The sequence below is a fragment of the Balaenoptera physalus genome (genome assembly GCF_965194825.1).
Source record: "Balaenoptera physalus genome assembly, chromosome: 17".
Lineage (NCBI taxonomy): Eukaryota > Metazoa > Chordata > Mammalia > Artiodactyla > Balaenopteridae > Balaenoptera > Balaenoptera physalus.
The window spans coordinates 17991073-18003100 of NC_138895.1; the positions used below are offsets into that span (position 1 = coordinate 17991073).

Sequence of the window (12028 nt, forward strand, 5' to 3'; positions counted from 1 at the left end):
ATCATTCACTTTCTCCACATCATCGCCAATGCCATCTGTCAAATGGTCCTTTGTTAGGTTCTCTAGAGGTTTGTCAGACCCAGTACAATGCAGCATAGCTAGATTAGAGATGGATGATATCTTTCTTTTGTAAGATGGAAGAAGGACAGTTATAAAAGCAGAGGTGGGGCTTCCCTGGTGGCGCAGTGGTTGAGAATCTGCCTGCCAAGGCAGGGGACACGGGTTCGAGCCCTGGTCTGGGAAGATCCCACATGCCGCGGAGCAGCTAGGCCCGTGAGCCACAACTACTGAGCCTGCACGTCTGGAGCCTGTGCTCCGCAACAAGAGAGGTCGCGATAGTGAGAGGCCCGCTCACCGCGATGAAGAGTGGCCCCCGCTTGCCACAACTAGAGAAAGCCCTCGCACAGAAACGAAGACCCAACACAGCCAAAAATAAATAAATAAATAAATAAATTTAAAAGCAGAGGTGGAAAATGAGCATTTTCTGGCCTACAGGTACCTTGCTGGGCAAAGATATATAAAGAAGTATATACGTGGATGTTGATGATTGAATCTCTTTCTCTTAAGGCTATCTGTGAGCTGCACAACGTTTGGAAAGATTTTGTGTATCCCAGGGTAATACGTTTGTGAAATAATGGAAAATGTGTATTTGTCTCTGCCCCCAGTTCCTGGCATAGAACTTCTGAAATCCTTGTAATTTCCTGGGTGATAGGAATATCTTTTGTTCTGATGAGGTGACTCTGGGTGGGCTCCTGGATGAGAGCTGGTCACCAGAAAGACCAAGCCATGATTAGAAGTTTGGAATTTTCAGCTCTGTTCCCCTTTCTCTTGAGAAGGGAGAAGGGCTGAAAAGGAAGTTCATGACTGATCTTGCCTCTGTGATGAAGCTTCCATAATGTCCCAAAAGCACAGGTTTCAGAGAGCTTCTGGGTTGGTGAACAGGTTTTGGTGTCGGGAGAGTGGTACCCAGACAGAGCAGGGACGCTCCATGCCCCTTCCCAAATACCTCACCCTGTGCACCCCTTCCATCTCCATGTTCATCTGTATCTTTTATCATATCCTGTTATAGTGAACTGGTGAATGTAAGTAAACTCTTTTTCTGGGTTCTGTGAGTTGCTCTAGCAAATTAATCAAACCCAAGGAGGGTGTGGTTGGAACCTCCAATCTACAGCTGGTTGGTCAGAGGCCCAGGTGACAACCTGGGCTTGCAACTGGCATCTGAAGTGTGTGTGTGTCGGGGGCAGCGGTGTGGGGCAGGAGACAGAGTCTTGTAGGACTAAAGCCCTTACCCTGTGGAATCTGATGCTATCTCTGGGTAGATAGTGTCAGAGCTGAGTTAAATTGTAGGACACCAGCTGGTGTCACGAAGACTTGCTTGTTGTTGTGGAGAAAACCCTCCACACATTTGGTGACCAAAGTGTCAGAAATGAAGTGTCCCGTGTGAGCAGTAAAGGAAACACACAGAGAAGAAACACACAGGTGGAAAATGGAGTTTTTCCATTACCGTGTTCCAGCTTGCAGACCACTGCCTGGGGAATCTTTCAGGCTCCACCATTCCTCACACTTCTCTATCCTGTTACCTCTTTTTTTTTTTAATTAATTAATTTATTAATTATTATATATTTTTTGGCTGCACTGGGTCTTCGTTGCTGCACACGAGCTTTCTCTAGTTGTGGCGAGTGCGGGCTACTCTTCTTTGTGGAGCACGGGCTCTAGGTGCGTGGGCTTCAGTAGTTGTGGCTCGTGGGCTCTAGAGTGCAGGCTCAGTAGTTGTGGCGCAAGGGCTTAGTTGCTCCGCGACATGTGGGATCTTCCTGGACCAGGGCTCTAACCCGTGTCCCCTGCATTGGCAGGCGATTCTTAATCACTGCGCCACCAGGGAAGTCCCTCCTGTTACCTCTTGTTTCTGCTCCATGGCACCTTCCCTGGCATCTGCCTGCTGCCCAGTCTCCTGTGTGGTCTCTTGGTTCCACAGTGACTGTCTGAGGGTCAGTTTGATCCCTTTCCTCTTTTCCAGCCCAGCAACTCAGAACTCAGCCTGAGTCTGGTGCAAAACCAACAAAAACCCAACACACCAACAAACATTTGTTTTAAGAATACTTGCTTAGCTCAGTATTAATAGCTCAAAATTTTAAAAGGAGGTTATCTTAGGTACCTTAGCAAGGCTCCTTTTCTATAAAGTTATCCATAAAGAGGGAGAGAAAAGGTAAAGGGCTACACAAATAGCAGCTACTACAATAAGTATGGTAACAGGTTTCAGTTATTGATTACTTACTGTGTGGTGAGATCCTGCTTACATTAGCTGAAGTGTTCCTCGTAATAAAGATATGCTGTAGTCAATTTTATCCTCCTTTTACAGATGAGGAAACTAGGGATCTAGGGTGTTAGATAGCCTGCCTGTAGGGCTTCAGTTAAAACCCACACTGTTCTGATTCCCAAGTTCATGGTCTTAATTAACCATTATGCCTCCTAATAGCAAGTCCATGAAAAGTGACCATTTATGGCTCATGTGATGCTCCAAAAGTCATCGCCTTCCTGTGTCCTCCACACCCATCCACTCTCCTTGGTCCTCCTCTTTTTGCTCTTTCCATTTTTCTTTAGGTGTCTTAAGTCTTCTAAAGGCACCCTTGAGCATTGCATCATTCCTCCCAGGTTTAATAAGCTCAGCACACCCTGGTCTGGTGGGAAGAATAGTCAGGATTTGGACCTGTTTCCAATGTCACATTCCATCTCTGGACTATTTTTTCCACTGAAGCCCACACAGAGTAATTAATATTGAAGAATAAGACAAATTCTTCAATAATTAAACCTGGAAAGGAGCCAGCCAACTGGCATCAAAGCCAGACTCGATGTAATTTGGTTTCATTGAGCTGGACAAATAATAAAGAAAAGAACATTTGGTCACCACTAGAGTATTTGGGCTTTGGTGGGGTGATAAAATCTAGACAATAACGAAAGAAAGGAGATAGGAAATTGCAAGCAGCAATGTGAACAAGGACAGCTAAGCTGAAGTGACACATGAGTTGGAGGTGGGACATAGTGGAAAATATGACGTGGCCTGTAGACAGTGAGAGGCTTTATACGGTTAAAACCACCGATCTCACTGATCTGTGAGTTTTAGGTTCTATGTTAGCTGTCAAAAGGGACATTTGGATTAGCTAACAATTGTTCTGAAATCAATTCTATTCCAGTAGTGCTGGCTGCACCCACGGGCATGATGAAATGAGTGGGAAATGAGTGGAAAGTCCCACCCTCACAAATACACAACCAAATTCTCCCCACTAGTTACCCTTCTGGATTAGAGCCCTCGAGGTGTCTATTATAATGTGTACCTTAAGAACATGTTGGAATGGGGACTTCCCTGGTGGCGCAGTGGTTAAGAATCCGCCTGCTAATGCAGGGGACACGGGTTCGATCCTTGGTCTGGGAAGATCCCACATGTCGCAGAGCAACTAAGCCTGAGCGCCACAACTACGGAGCCTGCGCTCTGGAGCCCGTGAGCCACAGCTACTGAAGCACGCGCGCCTAGAGCCTGTGCTCCGCAACAAGAGAAGCCACCCCAATGAGAAGCCCGTGCACCGCAACGAAGAGTAGCCCCCGCTCGCCGCACTACAGAAAGCCTGCGCGCAGCAACAAAGACCCAAAGCAGCCAAAAATAAATAAATACATACATACATTTATTAAAAAAAAAAAAAAGAACAAGTCGGAAGATTCCAGTGCCACGACATACTCAGGGGTCACATACTCAGTACTGCTCTACCATAGCAGATAGAATTGCAAAGCAACTTAAAGTCCAGAGTTGACTACCAGTTTTGTTTTGGATTTTCAGTTTTCAGAGAAGGTATTTCTGTGAACTTTTCTTGGGTTGACCGAAATACATTAGAAAAGAAAATATACCTTCTATTTCGATGAAGTATTAAATGCCTTGAAAAATCACCCTCACTGGCAAGTGAGTAATTCACCTCAGTTTTTTTTTTTAATTGAGGTGAAATTCGCATAACATAAAATTAACCATTTTAATACGAACAATTCAGCCAACTGGCAAAAGCCAGACTCAACGCAATTTGGTTTTACTGAGCTGAACAGATAATGAAGAAAAAGAACAACATTTAGTTACAACCAGAATATTTAAAGCTATAATGGGGTAATAAAATCTAGACCACAGTGGTATGTAGTACATTCATGATGTTGTGAAACATCACGTCTATCTAGTTCCAAAACATTTTCATAACTCCAAAAGGAGACCCTGTACCTATTAAGCAGTTACTCCTAAATATTCCTACCCTTAGCTCCCAGCAACTACCAACCTGTGTTCTGTCTCTATGGATTTACCTATTCTGATCATTTCATATAAATGGAATCATACTATGTGTGACTTTTTGGGTCTAGCTTCTTTCACTTAGCATAGTGTTTTCAAGGTTCATCCAGGTTGTAGTATGTATGTGTAATTCTTTTCTTTAATGACTGAATAATATTCCATTGTACGGATACACTATATTTTGTTTACTTATTCATCTGTTGATGGACATTTGGGTTGTTCTGGCCCTTGTGAATAGCACTACTATGAACATGTATGTACATGTATTTGTTTGAATGCCTATTTTCAATTCTTTGGGGTATATACCTTGGGAGTGGAATTATAGGATCATATGGTAATTCTACGTTTAACTTTCTGAGGAACTGTCAAACCGTTTTTCACAGAAGCTGCACCATTTGACATTCCCATCACATCTCAATTTCTTGCCAGCCTCACTAATACTTGTTATTTTCCTTTCATGTTGGTGTTGTTTAGTTTTGGCTTGGTTTGGTTATAGCCATCCTAGTGAATGCGAAGTGGTCTCATTGTGGTTGTGATTTGCATTTCCCTGATGACTAATGATTTGGAAAGTCTTTTCATGTACCCATTTGTACAGTTGACCCTGAGATTCTGCATATGCAGATTCACTAACCTCAGATCATGTAGTACTGTGGTAGGTTTTTATTGAAAAAAAAAAAAATCCACCTATATGTGGACTCCACAGTTCAAATCCATGTTCTTCAAGAGTTAAATCTATATCTTCTTTGGAGAAATGTCTGTTCAAGTTCTTTGCCCATATTTTAATGGGGTTGTTTGTGAGTAATTCACTTTCAAAAACTGGTGTTTATTGTTTCACAAAACTATTCATAGTTGGTATTTTCTAACTTCTGGGGGGCAGTGAGGGTCAGCATCCTGACTTTTTATATCTCTTACCTTGACGTTATCCTAAGAGACACCGTCCTCTGATCGCCGTCTCAGAGAAGAGCTGAGCTCACATTTACTGAGTCTTCACTATGGATGAGACACTGTTTTAAGTGCTTTTACCTTTAATAACTCATCTAAGTGTCATGAAAACCTGACGCAACACATTTCATAGAGGAAAAAACCAAGATAAGAAAGGCATTAAGTGACTTTGCTTCAGATCCCATAGCTAGAAAGTGGCGGAGCTGGGCTTTAAACTACATTCAGATGACAGGTATCAGTAGAGGTACAGTAAGATTAGATTGAGGCAGTCCTCAGCTCAAATTTTTGTCCTGTTTCTAAAAGGTGGAGATTCCAGGTCAGTTTTTACTCCAGAGTTCTAGAAAGCTAGGAGGACAGGAAGGCAAACTACTATGTGAAAAACTCAACTTTCTCCAGAGAATAGCAAGCATGTGAAAGTCTTAAAATTTTATCTACACAAATAGAAAGATGTTGACAAAAATAAGCACCCCGTGGGTAAAATGGACAAATTGCAGTGAAAAACTAAGAATTTCCACTAACGAATGGGATCAGTGATAGAGGACATATGAGGAATTGGAGTGCAGCTTTAGGAGGGCTGAGACCAGGAACTCCATGAAGAGAACCGTGGGCTGTTCAATCCTTCGTCATCAGGAAAATAGGTGAATATGCGGAATGCCTCTTAGAAAAGTCATCGGGTGTAACCTAAAGAAAACCAGGGCACCAAAATTTGCTCACCAGGGAGTTAAAACAAAACAAAACAAACAAACCCTCAGTGATCTGTTCTATATTTTAACACAGAAGAAAAAGTCAATCCAATTACACTGAGTAAGGTTTTATGTAACTGCATTCATTAAGCACAGGATGTGCCCAAACTTCTTCCCAAAAGTATGCTAAGTAGTCTTTGAAGATGTTATTGGCTCAATGAGATGCATTAATAAACCTAAAAACATTAATACGTTTTAATATGAGTGAGTCATGAGCATGAGATACACCCTATTCCCCCCAAAGCCTTCATTTTCCCACCCACTTCCATCCCTTTATTTCCTTCCTATCCCTTTCTTTTAAGTTTTCCCTCTCATTAAAAATTACTTATAACTTTATAGCAAGAATTGAGGTCTATAAGAAACTGTCATAAACTAGAGAGCTAAATGCCAGGAAAAAGAGAGGAGTTTGGAAAACAAAATTGATTTGGAGCAAAGCAGAGAGCAAAATTGGCAAAGAACAGGTTAAGTGCAAATTGCCCAAGGGTTTGAGTCTGTGGTTCGTGTCTGATATTAAATGGACTTTGTAAATAGCCAGTCATCTAATGTATAGACATTAATTTTTGAAATATCAGTAGACCTAGAAGAAGCAGATGTTTGACCCAGATAAATATTAGAGACAACTATGAAATTCACAACTACCGAGCAAATATGGCTCAGGAAAAAGCGCAAAGAACAGTGAAATTTCCCTGCATTTCATGAAATCACTTGTTAGTCCGTTAGGCATGTTGTCAAACGATGCTCTTTACAGCGTCTGTTTCATTGAGGGGTGGATAGGTATGATCCATGGGAAAGTTGCTGGAGGGAAGAGAGACTGCTAGACAGAGAGTTAGGAAAGCTGTCCCTGCGGAGTAGGGTTTGGAAGAGGATCTGTAAGGAAGAGACAGGGGTGATCAGGCAGGAAGGATGTGGGAGGCTCTTTCAGCCCGGGTTGGGGTGAGAACAGAGAGCCATCCTGAGGAACAAGGGAGAGGTCAAGAGTGTGTCTGCTTGGGAAAAATGAGAAAAGGAGCCCGAGGAGAGCGTCACAATGTCTCATGCACAAATGCAGAGAAGGGGGCGGACTCGTGAGCAGGAAAGAGAGGTGTTGCCCGGGTCAGAAAGTCTGGAGAGTGAGATTGTTCCGGAAGCAGCCCTCGGCCTCGAAACACCAAGAGCATTGTGCTGTTAAGAGTGTGAGTGAAAGCCTGCAGATCACCTTGACAAGGTCTGTCCTTTGAAGCAGGTTTTGTTTTGAGTCAGCAGATGTTAGAAACCTTCAACGCAACATCGATCTACACAGGCTAAGTATCGTCCCCACCTCTGTGATGTATTGGGTTGGCAAAAAGAGGGGTAAAAGTCCAATGCGTAGAGCAGTGGTTCTCAATCCCGGCGTGATTTTACCCATCCCAGGGGACATCTGCCAATGTCTGGGAATAGTTTTCGTTGTCACGACTGTGGGGGGTTGGGGAGGGGGCGGCGCTACTGGTGTCTAGTGGGTAGAGGGTGGGGATACGGCTGACCACTCTCCGGTGCTCAGGACAGACCTCCCTCTCCCCCAGCAAAGGAGCATCCAGTCCAAAATGCCACTAGTGCTAAGGTTGAGAAACCCTGGGATAAACTGATCCGTCCTTTCCCTTTCCTGTGCTCCACGCTGAGGACACCCGGGTGCGCGTACATGCGGACTGAATTCAGGAATCCAGTCTGGGTCCCAGATGTCAGTGTGTTGGGCTGTCATCTGGAGGCCAGAGAGTGACTGAGTAATGACAACAATAATAGCCACCAATTTTGAGTATCATGTGCCTGGTCCTGTGCTTTACTCATCTCTCATTTAATCTCCACAGCAGCCCTGCTGGTTAGGTATTCCCAGTTCACCTTCACAGAGGAAGAAACTGGGACTGCGACCTCCTGTAAGACAGGGACCGCATCTCTCTCATCTTTGAAGTCCAACTCCGGGCACATGGGTGACACCCAGTGAATGTTTGTTGAATGACTACTCTGTTGGAAAGTAGGCCTCCAACACAAGGTTTTGATGATTCAGGAGGCCTGGTGGGCGCTTCCACTCACCACTTCTCTCTCTCAAGAGGGTTGGCACAATTGTTCAAAGCCATCACTCCACAGAAACATCGGGTTTTGGTTACTTCAAGCATGGGACTTGGCAACTGGCACCAACAGATACGAAGAGAGTCGTGGTATTTGTCGGAAGAGAGCTTGATGGAGAGACACGGTTTTCTCTGCCTTTTGTTATGCTTCTATTTTTTTTAATCCTTAAAATTCAAAATAATAACCTACCTGTTGAAATTTAAACTTTTTTTACATTTGTTTCAGCTTTAACTAAACATTTTATTTATTTATTTTTAAAATTTTCATTGAAATATAGTTGATTTACAATGTAGGGTTAGTTTCAGGTGTACAGCACAGTGATTCAGTTAAACATATACATATAAATATATATATATTCTTTTTTTTACATTCTCTTCCATTATATGTTATTATAAGATATTGAGTAGAGTTCCCTGTGCTATACAGTAGGTCCTTGTCATCTATTTAATATATAGTAGCGTGTATATGTTAATCCCAACCTCTTAATTTATTTCTCCCCCTGCCCTTTCCCCTTTGGTAACCATAAGTTTGTTTTCTATGTCTGTGGGTCTATTTCTGTTTTGTAAATAAGTTCATTTGTATTATATTTTTTTAGATTCCACACATAAGCGATACCATATGATGTTTGTCTTAAAAACTTAAAATTTTCAATGCTCATGTTTATGTGTTATCATTTTAAAGCAAAAGTTAATTTAATATCCAGTCAAGAAGAGGAGAGGAAGAAGGAAGGGAAAGAAGCAAAGTGTTGTTCTAACTGTGGGATCACCTGTTGTTTCTAGAAGAAATGGATGGTTAGAAAGTTGATCTTGGGATTAAAAAACAAACAAGCTTGACTCAGTAAATAGTGCTTTTCTTTTCTTTTTTTTTTTGCATTAATACTTACAGTGCACTGAAAGAAAATGGTTTTTGTAGTTCTTGGCTTGATAATTACCCTGGAAAATGATTTTGGAATGTTAGTGACGGCAAGAGATTGTTTATTCCATTACTTTCACCCTGACCAAGCCCACATCTTTCTCTAAAGCATGTCTTATTTTTAGAGTTTATAAATCAAATGTATTGTCAAGATGGAATGCAGCATGAAATGCACTTGCAAACAAAAACCCAGCCTTATTCAGCAGTCCTTACACAGCAGAAACCAAAGTGCAGCCACTATGACTTTTCTCTCCATGAGGCTATAACTTTGGACCCTTCTTGAGATATTTACCATGTGTTATTGTAAAAAAAAAAAAAAAAAGAAAGAAAAGATGAAGAAGAAGAAAGAAATCTACCTTTAAAGAAAAGTTGGTTATTTGAACAAATATTTAGCAGGAAAGACAAAAACCAACACATAATTCTTATTCATTCCAACATTTGAGACCACACGTTTTAAATATGTAAAACCCACCGGAGATATATGAATATTTAAAATGAGCATAAGAAGGAGACTAAGCAGAAGAAAACAATTCATGAACATACGATCACCTCCACGTCTAGGAAGAAAGTGTAGGTCTTTGGCAAATCGCTGATTCTCACTGCCTCCCAGGCCCCTCACCTGAGAGATGAACACGTTGAACACTGTTTTTCCAGGTCCCTTCCAGGTCTCACACATCATGATTCCCTCTTTCTCACGCCCAAGTCCATTAACCACCTCGTAAGTCATACATATTTTGCAGAACACTGATTACAGCCATTTGAAGGGTTTTGTTTTAGACCCAAAAATTCCAGTGGGAATCTTGAAGTTGGCCTGATAATGGAACCAGCTTCCAGGGGAAATCAAGCTGCTCAGAGAGGGACCAGCTCAACGGCGCTTTACCGCTGATGAGTTGACACTAGATACATGATGGGAAAACCTTCCCTTGTCTTTGCTGATGGCATCCTAGTGTTAAAAGGGCCTCTGCTCCTTATCCCCCTGTCAGGGGCCCCAGCCACGGGGACCTTCAATTGCCCATAGCCATCCCACTTTCTGACTTTGAACCTTAGGCTCACCACTGCAGAGCTGTCTCCTATTTCTGGTTATGTCTCATTCAGATACATACCTTGAAACCCATTGTGCACCTTTCATATGGGCCCTAGTGACTTTATACCTCGGAAAGTTTTTATGTTTATTAGCTCACTGGTTGTTTGGAAATGGCAGTGTCCAACAGTAATATCAGAATATCCAGTTTCGAAACATAGTCCTACTATAAAACAAACCCCAAAAACCTGTATTTCACTTTGCCTTAATTTGCTCATGTGGAAAAAATGAGAACTAGTCACAGCCTTTGCTTCCTCAGTCAGACACTGTAAAGGTAAAATGAGATATATATGTAAAAGAGGTCTGAAAAGTTTTTGCTAGATATGATATCAATATAAAGTAATATTACACAATGAAATTAATGTTAGGACAATCTCCAAGAAGTATTTTAAAATGTGTGTGATGCCTCTTTATGTCAGGTGTTGGATAAATTATAGCTTTCAGGTCCAAGTTAATAGAGTGGTGGGAAAGAATTCTCTCTCTCCCCACGCCTCCCACCCCCTCTTTTCTCCTTGCCTGAAACATCTGGCGGCCCTTTGTAGTTCTGGATGATTTGATTTGGAATTCATTAGTAATAATTGATGTGCTTTCTGGAATTTGTTTAAACAGTTAATCGTGTGGTGAGCAGCTAAGCCAAAAAGGATTGCGTCCCAAGTACCGAGATGGGCAAGAACGAGTGCCTAGTGCCTGAGGCTTTAGAAAGTCTCCCCCATGCCTGCCCCTCCCCCGCCGGGGGTGGGAGGGAGCTTGGCTGTCACGGGGGGAGCTCGGTTTCCTTGTAGTGTTTGTTCTAAAAGCTCCCTTTCGGCAGAGAGAGGAGGGAACAACCAAAGACATTTGTGCTTTAATAACTATCAGTGACGGGGCCACACAAATACATAGGGCTAGGAATTGGCATTTAGGTTTAAAACTTGGAAATCTGGAAAAGAGAGTGTCCACACAGGCAATTCTAAGCAGCGTGTGGAGGATTCCCTTAAGGCAACTCTGGGGCAAGGGGTCTTCAACATTCTGTGGGTCGTGGACCTCTACAAGCATCTGATGAAAGCTACTGTCAGATATGTGTGACACGTGTATGATATACGTATGAAAATGTGTGTGTGTGTATTTGCGTGCAATTCCCCTGGGCACACAATTGTGATGGGTTCACAAGTGCATCTAAGACTTGGGTTAAGAAGCCCTGAAACACTGATGGTAAAATAATATTATGTCAGTTATGAATCTTTCTGTTATAAGTAACAGAAAACCCATCTTTTTTATACGCCCCATTTAAAACTCAATGGGCATAAAATTACTTCGTTAAATTGTTATAAACATTTCAAAATGTATACTTTCAATTTCTGCCCTTATCTTGTCAACAAACACTTTGCAGACTGGCCTGGGTCCATGGGTCTCTCTGAGTTGCTAGCCCTGGACTAATCACAGCCCTTCTTGCCCCTCGGGACATTTCTCCAGAAATTCTCCCCTCTCTCTCCTGAATCATCAGTTTTCTCCTCTCCACTAGATAACTGTCATCAGCATTCAAACATACTGCTAGTTCGAACTGACTTAACCACGAAGGGAAGTTATTTTATTTATTTATTTATTTATTTATTTATTTATTTATTTATTTATTTATTTATTCATCATGTTATTTAATTCTTCCTCTTGCCTTCAGAACGTGAGCATAGGATTCAACCTTCCTTCCCCATTCCACATATTGCCAAGAATCCAGTATATTAACCATGAAGGGAAGTTATTGATACTATGCCCGCAGAAAAACAAGTTGAAGTATTTTGAAGGCTGTTTTATCCTTAAATCGTTCAGCATACCTTTCTAAAAATTAAACTCTGTTTTCACATAACAGTTATGCTAATATCACACTTAAGAAAATGTAAAAATAATTCCTTAATATCATTGAATATTCTAATTTACCCCATCCGTCCCCCCATGTTTGTTTACAGTTAGTTTGTTTTA

At 41.8% G+C, this 12028-nt stretch overlaps 1 protein-coding gene across 4 annotated transcripts in view; it reads right to left on the reverse strand.

The window, feature by feature from the left end:
- Window positions 1-208: 208 nt before the first annotated feature.
- LOC309646368 (uncharacterized protein C8orf89) overlaps window positions 209-12028 on the reverse strand; it is a 117831-nt gene continuing 106011 nt past the window's right edge. For 3 of the 4 annotated variants that reach the window (XM_082432640.1, XM_082432639.1, XM_082432636.1), the window contains one exon: window positions 209-9613. The gene's annotated coding sequence lies outside the window, so the exon portion shown is untranslated. The remainder of the gene's footprint in view (window positions 9614-12028) is intronic. The other variant, XR_014255313.1, reaches the window with a different exon arrangement.